This window comes from Helianthus annuus, chromosome 1, assembly GCF_002127325.2.
Source record: "Helianthus annuus cultivar XRQ/B chromosome 1, HanXRQr2.0-SUNRISE, whole genome shotgun sequence".
NCBI classification, from domain to species: Eukaryota; Viridiplantae; Streptophyta; class Magnoliopsida; order Asterales; family Asteraceae; genus Helianthus; species Helianthus annuus.
In genome coordinates, this window is record NC_035433.2 from 90,275,706 (window position 1) to 90,297,300 (window position 21,595).

At 35.9% G+C, this 21,595-nt stretch overlaps 3 long non-coding RNA genes across 3 annotated transcripts; all 3 read right to left on the bottom strand.

The window, feature by feature from the left end:
* Positions 1-536: 536 nt before the first annotated feature.
* Positions 537-3,917, bottom strand: LOC110871859. The gene is made up of 3 exons (XR_002553974.2): positions 3,563-3,917; positions 2,445-2,533; positions 537-567 (listed from the first exon to the last, which is right to left on the bottom strand). It is a non-coding gene; the product is annotated as an uncharacterized LOC110871859 (long non-coding RNA).
* Positions 3,918-5,787: 1,870 nt separating this feature from the next.
* LOC110871851 lies at positions 5,788-9,214 on the bottom strand. The gene is made up of 3 exons (XR_002553969.2): positions 8,860-9,214; positions 7,742-7,830; positions 5,788-5,864 (listed from the first exon to the last, which is right to left on the bottom strand). It is a non-coding gene; the product is annotated as an uncharacterized LOC110871851 (long non-coding RNA).
* A 1,836-nt stretch (positions 9,215-11,050) lies between these two features.
* On the bottom strand, positions 11,051-14,503 carry LOC110871844. The gene is made up of 3 exons (XR_002553968.2): positions 14,153-14,503; positions 13,035-13,123; positions 11,051-11,161 (listed from the first exon to the last, which is right to left on the bottom strand). It is a non-coding gene; the product is annotated as an uncharacterized LOC110871844 (long non-coding RNA).
* Between the last annotated feature and the right edge of the window lie 7,092 nt (positions 14,504-21,595).

Genomic DNA, 21,595 nt, shown 5'->3' on the forward strand with positions numbered 1-21,595 from the left:
TCCTTTTTCTTTTGACATCGGTACTCATACATGTTAGTAGTGTGTACCTGGGGTTAATTTGCCTATTTGCACCTTTGCCCGCCTTAGCGTTCATCCTATTCTGCATTCACGGATCATCCTCTTCAAACTCTTAAGCTTACCTTGCACATAACATACTATTAGTTTCCTTCAAATACATAATCTAATATATACTTACATTTGCTTTTGCATTTAGGCCTCGATCGAGTCTTGGATTGTACGGGTTCTTGATTACGAGAGCACACCGGTTTGAGTTCAAGCATTTACTTTATATTACTTGATTCTCTCAAACCAGGGCTCTGATACCAACTTGTTACGCCCTAATTCGTATTTGTCAAAAGTCGCAGCGGAAATTCGTACCATAAAATTTCTTTCATTACAAACGTCTTGACTTACTTGAAAGTTCGTTTTAAAAATGTATCTTTTACAAAGATAAAATATAAGTCATGTTTACTAATAGTACATACTTAATTATTCCCGTACAATCTATCTCGTGACTCGGTCTTCGATCTCTAATTTTTGTGATAATCCGCCCGTTATCCGTATAACCTGCACTCACCACATACATTCATAACATTAGTACACATTATATAAACAAGATTCATTCGCGTACACTTCACATTTCGTCATCTTTCAAACTTTAAGCATTTCATATGCGTATCCATTTCCTGGTGAGGCTTCAATAATGTACCTGCATTACTTTTCATTCTCAAGGTGCACCATTAATAACGTTAGCCCTCAACGTGACTAAATTATGCATACATGCGTAATTACATACATACATACACATCTACATACGTACATATCTTCCCTACAATTTTACATACGTGTATACTCTCATACATGTCTTATTACATACATACATATACTTCTACATACGTACGTACCTTTCCTACATCTTTACATACATACATGCATACGCTCGTACATATCTTTATACATACATACATGCACATCTATATACGTACAAACCTTTCCTACATCATTACATACATGCATACACTCGTACATATCTTTTTACATACATACATGCACATCTATATACGTACAAACCTTTCCTACATCATTACATACATGCATACACTCGTACATATCTTTATACATACATACATGCACATCTATATACGTACAAACCTTTCCTACATCATTACATACATGCATACACTCGTACATATCTTTATACATACATACATGCACATCTATATACGTACAAACCTTTCCTACATCATTACATACATGCATACACTCGTACATATCTTTATACATACATACATACACATCTACATTTGTTCATACCCTTCCTACGTCATTACCTACATGCATACCTTTATGTACACGTGCTAGATCACGCGTACCTCTTACATAATCATACATTATTTACATGGGTCTTAGACTTAGCTTTATAGCTCATAAACATCTAAGGAACCATCAAAATCATGTTTGGAAGGTCCGCCGTAGACCACGGATGACAAACCGAAGCCTACGATACATAAAATAACTTAAATAACAAGATTTCAGCTTTTGGAACTTGGGGAGGCCGTCGCCGACGCCCCTAGGGCCGTCGGCGACGGGCCTTGCATTTACCCGTAGCCCAAAAACCCGTAGACAGGAGATTAACCCGTCAGCACAAAAATTCACTTTCTGGAGCCCGTCGGCGACGCCCCCATACCCGTCGGCGACGCCCTCTAGAAACTGCAGTTTTCTGCAGTTCTGTTTCGTCGTCCGTACGCACTAAAACGCGCATAACTTTTGAACCGTTTACCCGTTTAACCTCCCGTTTCTTCCTACATGCTTGTAAATTCACATTCTATCATATTAACTTAAAATCCTACCTCCGGAATAAGGAATTTCTTAACTTACGTGCATTCGACATATTACCCTTTTCTAACTATTTGACCCGTTCGTGCATTTATCAACATAATCTGATTACTTAACCTCGACTCCTCATGAACCTTTTAATATCAACGTCATTTATCATAGATGATTAAATTCTTGGATGTCTTACCTATTTTTAACATATTTTTGGTCAGAAGCTTACCTTGACCCGTTATGGGTATTTATGCATTAAGTAGTTTATGACATACAAAAACATACTCCACATTTTCATGCTTGACCAAAGTATTATACTAATCGAATATCTTGATTCCAAACAACTTCTAAGGTCGTTTGCTCGATATACCTATCAAGGGCATTTTAGTCAATTATGCTATATCCTTAATAACAAAGGAATTTCTTGCATGAGTAACCAATCTCACTACTTAGCTACAATTTCTTAATCACACCTGCCTAGCTTGGTTCAAACTAAGATCCGTTTAATACTTTATTGACATCATACAACTCATTCCTATTTGACCTCAATTATCACATATAATTAGATTGCATATAACATTACATAACAACTAAGAAGTGATTGCGGAATCACTTACCTTAAGCGTCCGTGTTCAAGCTTGCTTCCTCACCTCCTCATGACCCGTTAACGTTCCGTTCTTGAGTCCATGCTAATGTGATCCCTCTCCTTTCATGTCATTACAATCACATTATGGTTAGCACAAATGCTCATTCATACTAACATTCATTTCCTTCCATTCATATATTACTTGCATTTTTATTAACCAAATACCACATACATAAGGCATAGACTAAAAGTTACCTTGTTCCACATTCACGCATCTCAATCATCATCGTACACGACATGTAGATCATCTAGTACATAACACATTACTTCTCTACTATTATAATTGTGTCCGAAAGGCTAACCATGTTATTCATTCATTGTTAACTTTCAAAAAGTCAACTGTCTTACTTACACACTTTCAACTTATGAACATGTATCCATCTTAATATGGTAGAGCATAGTATTAACATTATACGCATTTCATGATCGTATTATATGACATATTAAACTACATGATCACCTAATTATATACACATGTACATACATAATCCTTTTCTTCCACACCAACGTTTTCATATCTTCACAACTAACACCTTAACTCATACTTAGCTAACCCAACATCCTTTCAACATAGCCTCCGCATGAACTATATCTAAAACGCACTTCTCATGTTAGTTTACTATCAAATACATTATTATCACGTTCTATATATAATTACCTATTACTTGCATACAATTTCACACATCATTTCCATTTAGACATTTCATCAAACACTTGGTGTGCGTACAACTTTCTAAGCCTAATGTACAAGTATTTTATGCATAATATTACATGTTCATGTCAAGATCATCAAGTTCCACTAGAATCATAAAATTCTCATAATATACCCAAATTAACTAACAATTACTCATTACATACAACATCATACATGAATTTTACACAACAATTAAACATGTATAATTATCCATATCATCATCTTCACTACTACAAGTGGGTTTCATCCAAAATCATCAAATTACTTAGAATCTTGCATAGTTCATGTTCTATATAGTGATTCTAACACATGTACATGATCAATTTCGTACAATTTCATGGATTGTTCATAACCCACTTCATAGCAAGATCATTAAATCGTAAATTACAACTTACCACATGTTTAATAGGGCTAGATCATCAAGAAAACGTGTTCATGCATTAGTTTAGGCTGAAATCCTTCTTCAATTTGATGGTTTCTTGAGGGTTAGGGTTTACACCCCTCACTCCCTTCTCCTGATCGTTCTCACGCACACACACACCTTGTGTGTGTGAGATTTTTGTTTTAATTAAATTCACTTTTAACTTTGGCAATCCTAGTCCTTCAAGTTTATTACCCATCATAGTTACCACAAGTTTCAATCCTTTACTTAATTTGCTAGACATTTAACTAGGTTTACTAACCTAGTTATTATACCCCCTTTTGTTAAACATGATAACAAACTAGCAAATTAATAATTCGGTTTTGGGGCGTTACAAGTCTACCCCCCTTAAATGAGGTTTCGTCCCCGAAACCTTTCTCACTTCCATTTATACATACACCTATCATGTTTGACTTCTTCTTAACAAATCTATACTTCCCATGCCATACTTCCACGTAACCTTCTCATTTCCTTGACCGGTTAGTAATAGTTCATCGTCCCTATATATTCAAACCTATATTAATGCTTACTTATAAAGGCATTCATTACATCCTTTTATGTTTTAAATCCGTCCCACGGATTTAAACGTAACATCCATACCCTTCATTCCTTCTATGTTTGAATCCATCTAGCGGTTTCAAACATGTCATTCTTACCTTTTCTTTCTTACATGTGTTTAACAAAAACTTAAAGTTTTACCTACCTTCAGCAACAAGGTTTTAAGGTTAGTCATCTTAGTTGTCGAATCATAATTACTTCATTTTAGTTCTATTCATATAGGAGCTTTCTTCTTTCTTACACATTCAACTACCCAAGTAAATGGGGTTCGGCATAAACGCTCTCAATGAGAGTTAAGCATACACATTCGACTACCCAAATAATTGGGTTTCGGCATAAACACTCTCAACGAGAGTTAAGCATACACATTCCACTACCCAAATAACTGGGTTTGGCATAAACACTCTCAACGAGAGTTAAGCATACACATTCCACTACCCAAATAACTGGGTTTGGCATAAACACTCTCAACGAGAGTTAAGCATACACATTCCACTACCCAAATAACTGGGTTTGGCATAAACACTCTCAACGAGAGTTAAGCATACATATTCCACTACCCAAATAACTGGGTTTGGCATAAACACTCTCAACGAGAGTTAAGCATACACATTCCACTACCCAAATAACTGGGTTTGGCATAAACACTCTCAACGAGAGTTAAGCATACATATTCCACTACCCAAATAATTGGGTCTTTCGCTTTTAATCATAACTTCTTCTTTCAATCTGTATAACGGATTAAGCTTCTAGCATTCATTAGAGCATTCAAAATCACCCGTTCAAAACGGATGGTAGCTTATTCTTATTCGACTTGTTCGCTAGAACCGGTCGACTCGCATAACTTTTCATAACCTTCGTTAGCATAACCAAATCCGCAATGGATTTGCTTTTTCGCATTCGCTACAACATAGCGCCCACCTGCTACCCAGTTCTACCGGACATACCTGCAATAATTGCCACGGTCTCACGAACGTCATATGCTTCTTGCGTACTGGCCAGGTGCGCAATTCACACACTAGTTTCGTGCCTTCGTGTAATCATCGCCTTATGCCAGAGAAATGGGTTTCAGTTTCGTGCATATTTCTAAAACTTCCCCAAGACCACATCATTGTCTTTCGTTTAATAATTACCCTCCCAAGGAGACCCCTTCCTTTTTCTTTTGACATCGGTACTCATACATGTTAGTAGTGTGTACCTGGGGTTAATTTGCCTATTTGCACCTTTGCCCGCCTTAGCGTTCATCCTATTCTGCATTCACGGATCATCCTCTTCAAACTCTTAAGCTTACCTGGCACATAACATACTATTAGTTTCCTTCAAATACATAATCTAATACATACTTACATTTGCTTTTGCATTTAGGCCTCGATCGAGTCTTGGATTGTACGGGTTCTTGATTACGAGAGCACACCGGTTTGAGTTCAAGCATTTACTTTATATTACTTGATTATCTCAAACCAGGGCTCTGATACCAACTTGTTACGCCCTAATTCGTATTTGTCAAAAGTCGCAGCAGAAATTCGTACCATAAAATTTCTTTCATTACAAACGTCTTGACTTACTTGAAAGTTCGTTTTAAAAATGTATCTTTTACAAAGACAAAATATAAGTCATGTTTACTAATAGTACATACTTAATTATTCCCGTACAATCTATCTCGTGACTCGGTCTTCGATCTCTAATTCTTGTGATAATCCGCCCGTTATCCGTATAACCTGCACTCACCACATACATTCATAACATTAGTACACATTATATAAACAAGATTCATTCGCGTATACTTCACATTTCGTCATCTTTCAAACTTTAAGCATTTCATATGCGTATCCATTTCCTGGTGAGGCTTCAATAATGTACCTGCATTACTTTTCATTCTCAAGGTGCACCATTAATAACGTTAGCCCTCAACGTGACTAAATTATGCATACATGCGTAATTACATACATACATACACATCTACATACGTACATATCTTCCCTACAATTTTACATACGTGTATACTCTCATACATGTCTTATTACATACATACATATACTTCTACATACGTACGTACCTTTCCTACATCTTTACATACATACATGCATACGCTCGTACATATCTTTATACATACATACATGCACATCTATATACGTACAAACCTTTCCTACATCATTACATACATGCATACACTCGTACATATCTTTTTACATACATACATGCACATCTATATACGTACAAACCTTTCCTACATCATTACATACATGCATACACTCGTACATATCTTTATACATACATACATGCACATCTATATACGTACAAACCTTTCCTACATCATTACATACATGCATACACTCGTACATATCTTTATACATACATACATGCACATCTATATACGTACAAACCTTTCCTACATCATTACATACATGCATACACTCGTACATATCTTTATACATACATACATACACATCTACATTTGTTCATACCCTTCCTACGTCATTACCTACATGCATACCTTTATGTACACGTGCTAGATCACGCGTACCTCTTACATAATCATACATTATTTACATGGGTCTTAGACTTAGCTTTATAGCTCATAAACATCTAAGGAACCATCAAAATCATGTTTGGAAGGTCCGCCGTAGACCACGGATGACAAACCGAAGCCTACGATACATAAAATAACTTAAATAACAAGATTTCAGCTTTTGGAACTTGGGGAGGCCGTCGCCGACGCCCCTAGGGCCGTCGGCGACGGGCCTTGCATTTACCCGTAGCCCAAAAACCCGTAGACAGGAGATTAACCCGTCAGCACAAAAATTCACTTTCTGGAGCCCGTCGGCGACGCCCCCATACCCGTCGGCGACGCCCTCTAGAAACTGCAGTTTTCTGCAGTTCCGTTTCGTCGTCCGTACGCACTAAAACGCGCATAACTTTTGAACCGTTTACCCGTTTAACCTCCCGTTTCTTCCTACATGCTTGTAAATTCACATTCTATCATATTAACTTAAAATCCTACCTCCGGAATAAGGAATTTCTTAACTTACGTGCATTCGACATATTACCCTTTTCTAACTATTTGACCCGTTCGTGCATTTATCAACATAATCTGATTACTTAACCTCGACTCCTCATGAACCTTTTAATATCAACGTCATTTATCATAGATGATTAAATTCTTGGATGTCTTACCTATTTTTAACATATTTTTGGTCAGAAGCTTACCTTGACCCGTTATGGGTATTTATGCATTAAGTAGTTTATGACATACAAAAACATACTCCACATTTTCATGCTTGACCAAAGTATTATACTAATCGAATATCTTGATTCCAAACAACTTCTAAGGTCGTTTGCTCGATATACCTATCAAGGGCATTTTAGTCAATTATGCTATATCCTTAATAACAAAGGAATTTCTTGCATGAGTAACCAATCTCACTACTTAGCTACAATTTCTTAATCACACCTGCCTAGCTTGGTTCAAACTAAGATCCGTTTAATACTTTATTGACATCATACAACTCATTCCTATTTGACCTCAATTATCACATATAATTAGATTGCATATAACATTACATAACAACTAAGAAGTGATTGCGGAATCACTTACCTTAAGCGTCCGTGTTCAAGCTTGCTTCCTCACCTCCTCATGACCCGTTAACGTTCCGTTCTTGAGTCCATGCTAATGTGATCCCTCTCCTTTCATGTCATTACAATCACATTATGGTTAGCACAAATGCTCATTCATACTAACATTCATTTCCTTCCATTCATATATTACTTGCATTTTTATTAACCAAATACCACATACATAAGGCATAGACTAAAAGTTACCTTGTTCCACATTCACGCATCTCAATCATCATCGTACACGACATGTAGATCATCTAGTACATAACACATTACTTCTCTACTATTATAATTGTGTCCGAAAGGCTAACCATGTTATTCATTCATTGTTAACTTTCAAAAAGTCAACTGTCTTACTTACACACTTTCAACTTATGAACATGTATCCATCTTAATATGGTAGAGCATAGTATTAACATTATACGCATTTCATGATCGTATTATATGACATATTAAACTACATGATCACCTAATTATATACACATGTACATACATAATCCTTTTCTTCCACACCAACGTTTTCATATCTTCACAACTAACACCTTAACTCATACTTAGCTAACCCAACATCCTTTCAACATAGCCTCCGCATGAACTATATCTAAAACGCACTTCTCATGTTAGTTTACTATCAAATACATTATTATCACGTTCTATATATAATTACCTATTACTTGCATACAATTTCACACATCATTTCCATTTAGACATTTCATCAAACACTTGGTGTGCGTACAACTTTCTAAGCCTAATGTACAAGTATTTTATGCATAATATTACATGTTCATGTCAAGATCATCAAGTTCCACTAGAATCATAAAATTCTCATAATATACCCAAATTAACTAACAATTACTCATTACATACAACATCATACATGAATTTTACACAACAATTAAACATGTATAATTATCCATATCATCATCTTCACTACTACAAGTGGGTTTCATCCAAAATCATCAAATTACTTAGAATCTTGCATAGTTCATGTTCTATATAGTGATTCTAACACATGTACATGATCAATTTCGTACAATTTCATGGATTGTTCATAACCCACTTCATAGCAAGATCATTAAATCGTAAATTACAACTTACCACATGTTTAATAGGGCTAGATCATCAAGAAAACGTGTTCATGCATTAGTTTAGGCTGAAATCCTTCTTCAATTTGATGGTTTCTTGAGGGTTAGGGTTTACACCCCTCACTCCCTTCTCCTGATCGTTCTCACGCACACACACACCTTGTGTGTGTGAGATTTTTGTTTTAATTAAATTCACTTTCAACTTTGGCAATCCTAGTCCCTCAAGTTTATTACCCATCATAGTTACCACAAGTTTCAATCCTTTACTTAATTTGCTAGACATTTAACTAGGTTTACTAACCTAGTTATTATACCCCCTTTTGTTAAACATGATAACAAACTAGCAAATTAATAATTCGGTTTTGGGGCGTTACAAGTCTACCCCCCTTAAATGAGGTTTCGTCCCCGAAACCTTTCTCACTTCCATTTATACATACACCTATCATGTTTGACTTCTTCTTAACAAATCTATACTTCCCATGCCATACTTCCACGTAACCTTCTCATTTCCTTGACCGGTTAGTAATAGTTCATCGTCCCTATATATTCAAACCTATATTAATGCTTACTTATAAAGGCATTCATTACATCCTTTTATGTTTTAAATCCGTCCCACGGATTTAAACGTAACATCCATACCCTTCATTCCTTCTATGTTTGAATCCATCTAGCGGTTTCAAACATGTCATTCTTACCTTTTCTTTCTTACATGTGTTTAACAAAAACTTAAAGTTTTACCTACCTTCAGCAACAAGGTTTTAAGGTTAGTCATCTTAGTTGTCGAATCATAATTACTTCATTTTAGTTCTATTCATATAGGAGCTTTCTTCTTTCTTACACATTCAACTACCCAAGTAAATGGGGTTCGGCATAAACGCTCTCAATGAGAGTTAAGCATACACATTCGACTACCCAAATAATTGGGTTTCGGCATAAACACTCTCAACGAGAGTTAAGCATACACATTCCACTACCCAAATAACTGGGTTTGGCATAAACACTCTCAACGAGAGTTAAGCATACACATTCCACTACCCAAATAACTGGGTTTGGCATAAACACTCTCAACGAGAGTTAAGCATACACATTCCACTACCCAAATAACTGGGTTTGGCATAAACACTCTCAACGAGAGTTAAGCATACATATTCCACTACCCAAATAACTGGGTTTGGCATAAACACTCTCAACGAGAGTTAAGCATACACATTCCACTACCCAAATAACTGGGTTTGGCATAAACACTCTCAACGAGAGTTAAGCATACATATTCCACTACCCAAATAATTGGGTCTTTCGCTTTTAATCATAACTTCTTCTTTCAATCTGTATAACGGATTAAGCTTCTAGCATTCATTAGAGCATTCAAAATCACCCGTTCAAAACGGATGGTAGCTTATTCTTATTCGACTTGTTCGCTAGAACCGGTCGACTCGCATAACTTTTCATAACCTTCGTTAGCATAACCAAATCCGCAATGGATTTGCTTTTTCGCATTCGCTACAACATAGCGCCCACCTGCTACCCAGTTCTACCGGACATACCTGCAATAATTGCCACGGTCTCACGAACGTCATATGCTTCTTGCGTACTGGCCAGGTGCGCAATTCACACACTAGTTTCGTGCCTTCGTGTAATCATCGCCTTATGCCAGAGAAATGGGTTTCAGTTTCGTGCATATTTCTAAAACTTCCCCAAGACCACATCATTGTCTTTCGTTTAATAATTACCCTCCCAAGGAGACCCCTTCCTTTTTCTTTTGACATCGGTACTCATACATGTTAGTAGTGTGTACCTGGGGTTAATTTGCCTATTTGCACCTTTGCCCGCCTTAGCGTTCATCCTATTCTGCATTCACGGATCATCCTCTTCAAACTCTTAAGCTTACCTGGCACATAACATACTATTAGTTTCCTTCAAATACATAATCTAATACATACTTACATTTGCTTTTGCATTTAGGCCTCGATCGAGTCTTGGATTGTACGGGTTCTTGATTACGAGAGCACACCGGTTTGAGTTCAAGCATTTACTTTATATTACTTGATTATCTCAAACCAGGGCTCTGATACCAACTTGTTACGCCCTAATTCGTATTTGTCAAAAGTCGCAGCAGAAATTCGTACCATAAAATTTCTTTCATTACAAACGTCTTGACTTACTTGAAAGTTCGTTTTAAAAATGTATCTTTTACAAAGATAAAATATAAGTCATGTTTACTAATAGTACATACTTAATTATTCCCGTACAATCTATCTCGTGACTCGGTCTTCGATCTCTAATTCTTGTGATAATCCGCCCGTTATCCGTATAACCTGCACTCACCACATACATTCATAACATTAGTACACATTATATAAACAAGATTCATTCGCGTATACTTCACATTTCGTCATCTTTCAAACTTTAAGCATTTCATATGCGTATCCATTTCCTGGTGAGGCTTCAATAATGTACCTGCATTACTTTTCATTCTCAAGGTGCACCATTAATAACGTTAGCCCTTAACGTGACTAAATTATGCATACATGCGTAATTACATACATACATACACATCTACATACGTACATATCTTCCCTACAATTTTACATACGTGTATACTCTCATACATGTCTTATTACATACATACATATACTTCTACATACGTACGTACCTTTCCTACATCTTTACATACATGCATACGCTCGTACATATCTTTATACATACATACATGCACATCTATATACGTACAAACCTTTCCTACATCATTACATACATGCATACACTCGTACATATCTTTTTACATACATACATGCACATCTATATACGTACAAACCTTTCCTACATCATTACATACATGCATACACTCGTACATATCTTTATACATACATACATGCACATCTATATACGTACAAACCTTTCCTACATCATTACATACATGCATACACTCGTACATATCTTTATACATACATACATGCACATCTATATACGTACAAACCTTTCCTACATCATTACATACATGCATACACTCGTACATATCTTTATACATACATACATACACATCTACATTTGTTCATACCCTTCCTACGTCATTACCTACATGCATACCTTTATGTACACGTGCTAGATCACGCGTACCTCTTACATAATCATACATTATTTACATGGGTCTTAGACTTAGCTTTATAGCTCATAAACATCTAAGGAACCATCAAAATCATGTTTGGAAGGTCCGCCGTAGACCACGGATGACAAACCGAAGCCTACGATACATAAAATAACTTAAATAACAAGATTTCAGCTTTTGGAACTTGGGGAGGCCGTCGCCGACGCCCCTAGGGCCGTCGGCGACGGGCCTTGCATTTACCCGTAGCCCAAAAACCCGTAGACAGGAGATTAACCCGTCAGCACAAAAATTCACTTTCTGGAGCCCGTCGGCGACGCCCCCATACCCGTCGGCGACGCCCTCTAGAAACTGCAGTTTTCTGCAGTTCCGTTTCGTCGTCCGTACGCACTAAAACGCGCATAACTTTTGAACCGTTTACCCGTTTAACCTCCCGTTTCTTCCTACATGCTTGTAAATTCACATTCTATCATATTAACTTAAAATCCTACCTCCGGAATAAGGAATTTCTTAACTTACGTGCATTCGACATATTACCCTTTTCTAACTATTTGACCCGTTCGTGCATTTATCAACATAATCTGATTACTTAACCTCGACTCCTCATGAACCTTTTAATATCAACGTCATTTATCATAGAGGATTAAATTCTTGGATGTCTTACCTATTTTTAACATATTTTTGGTCAGAAGCTTACCTTGACCCGTTATGGGTATTTATGCATTAAGTAGTTTATGACATACAAAAACATACTCCACATTTTCATGCTTGACCAAAGTATTATACTAATCGAATATCTTGATTCCAAACAACTTCTAAGGTCGTTTGCTCGATATACCTATCAAGGGCATTTTAGTCAATTATGCTATATCCTTAATAACAAAGGAATTTCTTGCATGAGTAACCAATCTCACTACTTAGCTACAATTTCTTAATCACACCTGCCTAGCTTGGTTCAAACTAAGATCCGTTTAATACTTTATTGACATCATACAACTCATTCCTATTTGACCTCAATTATCACATATAATTAGATTGCATATAACATTACATAACAACTAAGAAGTGATTGCGGAATCACTTACCTTAAGCGTCCGTGTTCAAGCTTGCTTCCTCACCTCCTCATGACCCGTTAACGTTCCGTTCTTGAGTCCATGCTAATGTGATCCCTCTCCTTTCATGTCATTACAATCACATTATGGTTAGCACAAATGCTCATTCATACTAACATTCATTTCCTTCCATTCATATATTACTTGCATTTTTATTAACCAAATACCACATACATAAGGCATAGACTAAAAGTTACCTTGTTCCACATTCACGCATCTCAATCATCATCGTACACGACATGTAGATCATCTAGTACATAACACATTACTTCTCTACTATTATAATTGTGTCCGAAAGGCTAACCATGTTATTCATTCATTGTTGACTTTCAAAACGTCAACTGTCTTACTTACACACTTTCAACTTATGAACATGTATCCATCTTAATATGGTAGAGCATAGTATTAACATTATACGCATTTCATGATCGTATTATATGACATATTAAACTACATGATCACCTAATTATATACACATGTACATACATAATCCTTTTCTTCCACACCAACGTTTTCATATCTTCACAACTAACATCTTAACTCATACTTAGCTAACCCAACATCCTTTCAACATAGCCTCCGCATGAACTATATCTAAAACGCACTTCTCATGTTAGTTTACTATCAAATACATTATTATCACGTTCTATATATAATTACCTATTACTTGCATACAATTTCACACATCATTTCCATTTAGACATTTCATCAAACACTTGGTGTGCGTACAACTTTCTAAGCCTAATGTACAAGTATTTTATGCATAATATTACATGTTCATGTCAAGATCATCAAGTTCCACTAGAATCATAAAATTCTCATAATATACCCAAATTAACTAACAATTACTCATTACATACAACATCATACATGAATTTTACACAACAATTAAACATGTATAATTATTCATATCATCATCTTCACTACTACAAGTGGGTTTCATCCAAAATCATCAAATTACTTAGAATCTTGCATAGTTCATGTTCTATATAGTGATTCTAACACATGTACATGATCAATTTCGTACAATTTCATGGATTGTTCATAACCCACTTCATAGCAAGATCATTAAATCGTAAATTACAACTTACCACATGTTTAATAGGGCTAGATCATCAAGAAAACGTGTTCATGCATTAGTTTAGGCTGAAATCCTTCTTCAATTTGATGGTTTCTTGAGGGTTAGGGTTTACACCCCTCACTCCCTTCTCCTGATCGTTCTCACGCACACACACACCTTGTGTGTGTGAGATTTTTGTTTTAATTAAATTCACTTTCAACTTTGGCAATCCTAGTCCCTCAAGTTTATTACCCATCATAGTTACCATAAGTTTCAATCCTTTACTTAATTTGCTAGACATTTAACTAGGTTTACTAACCTAGTTATTATACCCCCTTTTGTTAAACATGATAACAAACTAGCAAATTAATAATTCGGTTTTGGGGCGTTACAACCAATAACTTGAAACCATGAAATATATGGTTTTACCAGCATAAATTCCGGGAGACCGTGAATAACTGCTTGAACAATAATTATTTACGCTACCGAAATTTATTTTTCTCCATGACTCACGACGTCGTGAGTAAACAGGAGCAGTAGCCACATTACGGTAACATCTGATATGAAGCACGTTTAGATCATTGGATTGATCAAAATAAATTACACCTGTATCAGTGTTTCGATCACGAATATAATTTAAGTAGTCGTCAGACAAAAACTTATAGCGCCTGGTAGTTGGATTCCAAAGGATTAGCTCACAGCAAATCCCTTCACTGCAAACTAACAACAACCCACTAAATGACGATAGAATACGTAAGAAGGTAGGGTGGACGTTGTTAGGAAAATTTAAGGTTTTGCTTGTAACGACATCCAAATTACCAGATACTATGTTGTCAACGACAATTGACGTGTCTTTAAAGGAGAGTAGTTTCTTTTGTAGTGAATCTCCACTTCGGAGAGCATGCATCATCTCAAATGCATGACTTGACAGTTCCCTATAAAAATTTTTGGATAGACATTTCAAATGACCAATATCTTCTGTAGGGAGCCTTGTGAAAATTTCGTCAACAATCATTTGAAACCCAATGTTTTCCATTTTGCAGTAAACAAATGCGTGTTTGAAAGCCAAAGAAATTGTAATGATATTGATAAACAAAACACTTTGAAGATGATTGAGTAGATGGATGAAAGCGGTAATGATGAAAGCAGTTTCCTAATGTATTTTATATACCCAATGAAGGCGGTTATGACTAAATACATCGTCAGACTAACTTACTGTTAAAGAATATGATGCGACGATCGTTAGGAATTTAATGCAAAACATTTCAAAAGTGCGTTTCCATGGGAAAAGTATAAAATTAAATATCAAGAAATCCAAAGGACAAATTTTAAACCTTAAAAAAAACAGGTTATCATAATTACAATTAACCTCTTCATTTACCATAAGATGCATTTACCATAAGACAGAAGTGAGTGAGTGACATGCATTAATTGCAATTTACATCTCCCTAGGCATTTTTAATTTGAAATTACCGGCAATTTCAAAACATCTGCTAAGTTATACGTTTGCCAAAGGAAGGACTTTCAACCTATGCTGGCTTTAAAGGATAGATATGGGCAGAGGTTTTGAGATGAGGCAGACTTTTAGATAGATTTTAAAATGATTATATATATATAAGGCTTTATGATGCAGTAATGACATAAGAAAAGCATTGTTGGACAGCCTCTCTGGCTGCCACATCAGCTTTTCTTATGCCACATCGAGATTATTTACCATTATCCGCATTTCAAAACTTCAACAACTGTCTTTTAAAACCTCTGTTGAGCAGGATCTATTGAATATCATCTATTGTTCTTTAAGATCTGTTGACCCATAGCAGACCTTTGCTTTTTCAAACTTTCTTAAGACTATGTCTTTATCAGCAGAGGATCACTTGAAACAAATGTTCTCTTTGGGCAGAGTTTACCTCTGAAAGACATTTAGAGGAGCAGATGTTGTGTATTTGTAATTGAGAGGAAATTCTTCAAAAAAAACTATTGACTTACCAAATAATAAAAAAATAATAAAATTTCAAACTCTGGCATAAAAAAATAATAAAAAAATCTCTTCATTTAAAGACCGACAATACTCTACATAGTAAACACATGCTTCTACAACTCCAGTAGACAAAGATGTTGCGAACCTCTGTTAGGCAACAACAGATGTTTCCAACAGTACTCTTCATTTAAAGACCAACAATACTTACATAGCAAACACATGCTTCTACAACTTCAGCAGACACGGATGTTGAGAACTTCTGTTAGGCAACAACAGATGTTGGCAACAGTAGCAAGTCAAACAACCGTTAGATTAGCAGAGGATCACTACTAAACAAATGTTCTGTTTGGGCAGACTTTACCTTTGACAGAGATTTAAAGTAACAGATGTTGAGTATTTACAATTGAGATGAGAAAATTCTTCAAAAAGCTCTGTTAGGCAACAACAGATGTTGGCAACAGTAGCAAGTCAAACAGCCGTTAGATCAGCAGATGATGATTTCGAGCAGATATTCTCTTTTGGCAAACTTTAACTTTGATAGTTTTATACAGTAACATGAATTGATTCTTTGTAATTTTTCAAAAAATTGTTCAAGCACAATTCAACATCAACATAATCTAAATCAAACTCAGAGACAATTTCACATATACATCAATATCGATCTGCAATACTCAGATGATATTAAAAATTACATAATAATACTTATGCACCTTAAAAATAGTAAAAATAAAATGCTCCACAAACATTAATAGGATTAAAATTTAACTATGAGATTAAAAGATCAACAATTACATCGAGTACTGAACAACGAAACTTTAAAATCTAACAACAACACCAAGAAATTTAAGAATCTAACAACAAAAATTAAGTGCTTTTAGCTTCAACTCCATCGAGTACTGAACCTCTCAATGTATATCTTTGACAATCGCCATGAACTCCACGGAAGTTGAAGGCATCACCATCAGGTTTCTGGAAACCTGATCTCTCATGAACAGACCAAGATGCAGTCCATCAAAACACCTCTTTAGCTCTTGAAGAGTAGCCCTATCCTCATATACTTAATCCTCAACTTGCTTGATAAAAGCTGCTTTAAATCATCGGAGCCTGTAGAAGTGTACGCATCTTATATGTATACATTCTATACATCAAAATTCCAAAGTTTATGCATCTTTTAATACAAAAAAGGCAGGAAAGAACAAACTGAATCTACTTATATATCTTATTGAATAAAATCTTATCTTACAGCAGAAGCAGATCCTTTCTTGCGTTTAGTAGGAACCACTGTAGATTTTACATCATCATCATCTGCCCAAGTCATTCATAATCATCATTTAGTCATAACCCAAATTAATTTAACTGTACATTTAATAATCTTTCTTTGTGTTTAATTTAATACCATCAATATCCATATTAACATATTCTAAAACCATTATGGCTCCACAAATACTTCTACCACTGGTCGCTCCAAGAGAACAGAGCTAGAATATATCAACAGTTTAAAATCCACAAACCTAAAATAACCCGCAGATGATTGTATGAATTTCAAACAACTGTAATTAGACTGAAATATAAAGGGAGAATTAAAGTAGATCAGTTCAAAATTCAAAATTCAAAATTACAAAAAAAAACATACTTTCAACGATGTTGGAACAATGATGCTCGAAACAACTGTAAAACAATCATCTTCATCATCTGCTCAAATCATTCACAGTCATAATTTAGTCATAACTCAGATAAAAAAACAAATACGAAAATCAAAAACCAAAACAAACATAATTATAATATGACATTACCATCATCAAGGCAAACCACATATCCCCAAAATTTATTCTGAAAGTGGGTCAGAGAGAGCTTCCGTTTTCTCTTATCCTTTATGAACAAATGTTGAGTATTGAGAAGAAGGGATTTGAGGGAGAGATACATTGGAAGTGTGATACAAAAGCAGAGAACACGAGAGTGTAAATATGAAAAGTGAAATGAGAAAAAAAAACTTTATATAAGAAGATGATTGACAGAAGTGAGTGAGTGACATGCATTAATTGCAAATTACATATCCCCAGGCATTTTGAATTTGAAATTACCGGAAATTTCAAAACATCTGCTAAGTTATACGTTTGCCAAAGGAAAGACTTTCAACCTCTGCTGGCTTTAAAGAATAGATATGGGCAGAGGTTTTGGGATGAGGCGGACTTTTAGATAGATTTTAAAATGATTTTATATATATTAGGCTTTATGATGCAGTAATGACATAAGAAAAACATTGTTTGACAGCCTCTCTAGCTGCCACATCAGCTTTTCTTATGTCATTGGTAGGGGCGTTCAAAAAACTCGTGGCTCGCAGCTCGCTCGAAACTCGCTCGAAGAAAGCTCGGCTCGAAATTGGCTCGGTTGTCAACGAGCTAGCTCGGCTCGGCTCGGTTTGTAAACGAGCCGAGCTCGAGCTTGGCCTGGCTCGGCTCGTGAGCTGGCTCGATAAGGTTTACATCCTTCATTTTTTTGTCCCACATCGCTTGGAAAACAAAAACTAAGGGAATATCTCCCCTATAAAAGAAGGTAAAGACAATGTACAAAGTAAATTAACTATTTATACTTGCATAATTAGCCATATGGTTAAATTAAATGGCAATTATGACCCTTAGTCTATGAAGAAATTCATTTTAAGGGCTTTTTAAGTAGTAAATTTTGCGGTTTTTTGTAAGTTCGAGCTAGATCGAGCCGAGCCGAGCTAGCTCGAATTATATCGAGTCGAGCTCGAGCCTCAAATCTCAGCTCGATTTGAAATTCGAGCTCGAGCCGAGCCAGCTCGAATCGAGTTCGAGCCGAGCTCGAGCTGGGTCTAGCTCGGCTCGACTCAGCTCGTTTACAGCCTAGTCATTGGGATTTCTCCTTATATAGAAAGTATTGATAGATTTTGTAGTTAATTTACGTTTCTAACCCTGGAATTTAATATCATTATCATACGATCCCTAAACACTAATGATTCTTTTTTTTCTTTTATAAACGATTTACATTTATACCCCTAAACTCTAATATATTTGTATACAGAAGTTTAATAATAATTCTTTTTCTAATAAGTGATTCACATTTCAACTCCCAAACTTTAATAAAGTTATCATATGACTCTTAAAGTTTAATAAAGTTATTTTTTCTTATTTTTTTAAGTTTTATTCTTTTTATATGAATTATTATTTATTCAACTCATTATAATTAAAGTTAACATTTAATTCTAGACATGTTTACTTTATTGTGTGCTTGCTTATTGTTATCATCATTTAGATTAAAGTCTACATTACCTTAGGGGAGTGGGGGTGGTCACAAGTGATGGAATTCTATCTCTGACAAGCATCCAATCATGTCTCACCATATCACCAACCACTATTCTATCACTCACAAGCATTTTTTAGTGGCGGTGGTCATCACTAGTGATGGAATTCCATCACTCACAATTTTTTTTTAATTTTTTTTTAAATTAGAAATTAACAATAAAACACTAAAATTATAAATTTTATTAAAATTAAAACATACTAGTTCAATTTAACATACTAGAAATATTTTAGGCTACAATTAAAGAAATATACTAAACAAACTCTACTCCTCGTCCTACTCATGAAACTCCAAACCTAAAGAACCTACTAGTTCGGTTAAATCGTATCTCAACCGAAGGTGAGTTTCTTCGTCAAGCAAGTCTTGTTGGATATTTTCTGGAACTTGAACTTGTGTAGGAGGATCCGTTACCCAATCCGGAGATATTGCACGTCCGTCTTCTTTGATTATCATATTGTGCAATATGATACATGCATATACTATGCTATGTATGGATTTCTTGTTCATCGCACGAACCGGTCGGTGTAGTATACCCCATCTACCCTTTAAAACACCAAAAGCCCTCTCAACACTTTTTCTTGTCGATTCTTGCAATTTTTTGAACACGATTTCTTTAGCCTCGACAAGAAATGAAGGAGCTTTCACAAAAACAGACCATGAAGGGTAGATACCATCCACAAGAAAAAAGCCTCGTCTGTAATATCGTCTGTTAACATAGAATGGAGAGAAGGGTGCGGTACCATCCGTTACGGTTTGAAACAACGACGACGTGTGCAACACATTGATGTCGTTGTTTGAACCTGGAACACCGAAATATGAATGCCAAATCCATAAATCATTCAACGCCACCGCTTCTAGTATGATGGTTGGTCTTTTGATGTCACCCCTAACATACGCCCCTTGCAACTCTCTTGGACAATTTTTCCACTCGATATGTGTATAGTCGATGCTACCGAGCATCCCTGGAAATACCATCTAGCCTCATGTGCGGCGTAAATACGTGAGATGTCGTGGCTCGTCGGTTTACGTAAAAACTCTTTACCATACAACTTAATGACCGCGTTGCAAAAAAATTGCAGACATTCACGGGAAGTTCTGGACGCCATAGCTAGATATTCATCATATTGATCGGGAGGGTTACCTGTCGCTAGTTGGCGAAAGGCGGACGTGCATTTTTGTATCGGCGTGAAACTTGGTTTGCCCCTCGCATCGTAACGTTCTTGAAACCATTCCTCGCTTGCTTCGATGTCTCCAACAATCTTTAAAAATAATTGTTTTGGTAAACGAAAATGATCTTTAAACGTTTCGGCATTGTAGAGCGGATTCTCCACAAAATAATCGTTCATTAACACTTCGTTGGCACCTATACGATCACGGTCTACCATCTTCTTCTTTGGGCGGGACGAACTAGTATCAAGTTCGTTATACACCGACACAAAATATTTTAGCGTCTCATTGTCGGAAGACGACTGGGTATCGCCATCGCTGTCCATCGGAAACGTCGAATCCGTAGGAAACTCCATTTGAGAAAGATGTAGATTGTGTGAAATGTGTTTGTGTTTTGGTGTCGGTGAAATGGTTTAAAATGGAGAAGGATATATAAAATGTTTAAAGGGTTTTTTTTTATTTTTTTAATATAGTTTACCGTTGAAAAAGGTCAAAAAACCAAGCCCCAACGTTCAAATTTGCCAAAGTTCCACGCGTGATTAGTTCAACGCCTTATTTTATCCACGCGTGGTGTATATGGTGGCGGCGTGCTAAAAAAACAACGAGTGATGGGAAGCCATCACGCTCCCACCCCACTCCCCTTATTATAGTTAAAGCTATCTTTAAATTCTAGACATGTTTACTTAACCGTGTTGATTGCTTAGTTTTACCATCGTGTAGGTTAAAGTTTGCATGGTTTATAATATATCATCAATATCATCAGAGCCGTTCCTATGTTTTTGGAGACCCTAAGTGAACTAAGAAGTGGAGGCCCTTTTGAAAAATTATCTTTTTCAACATATTTAGTAACAAAACCCTCCTCCTTTACCTGGGATTGGGACCGACAGTTATAAACTATAAAGTTTATAGTTGGTGAAGTTAAATTTTCGTTCTTGAAAGTTATATGTATTGTATATACAGTGTTTGTTTAAATAAAATTTATTTTTCTAGCTTTGGGATGAGGTC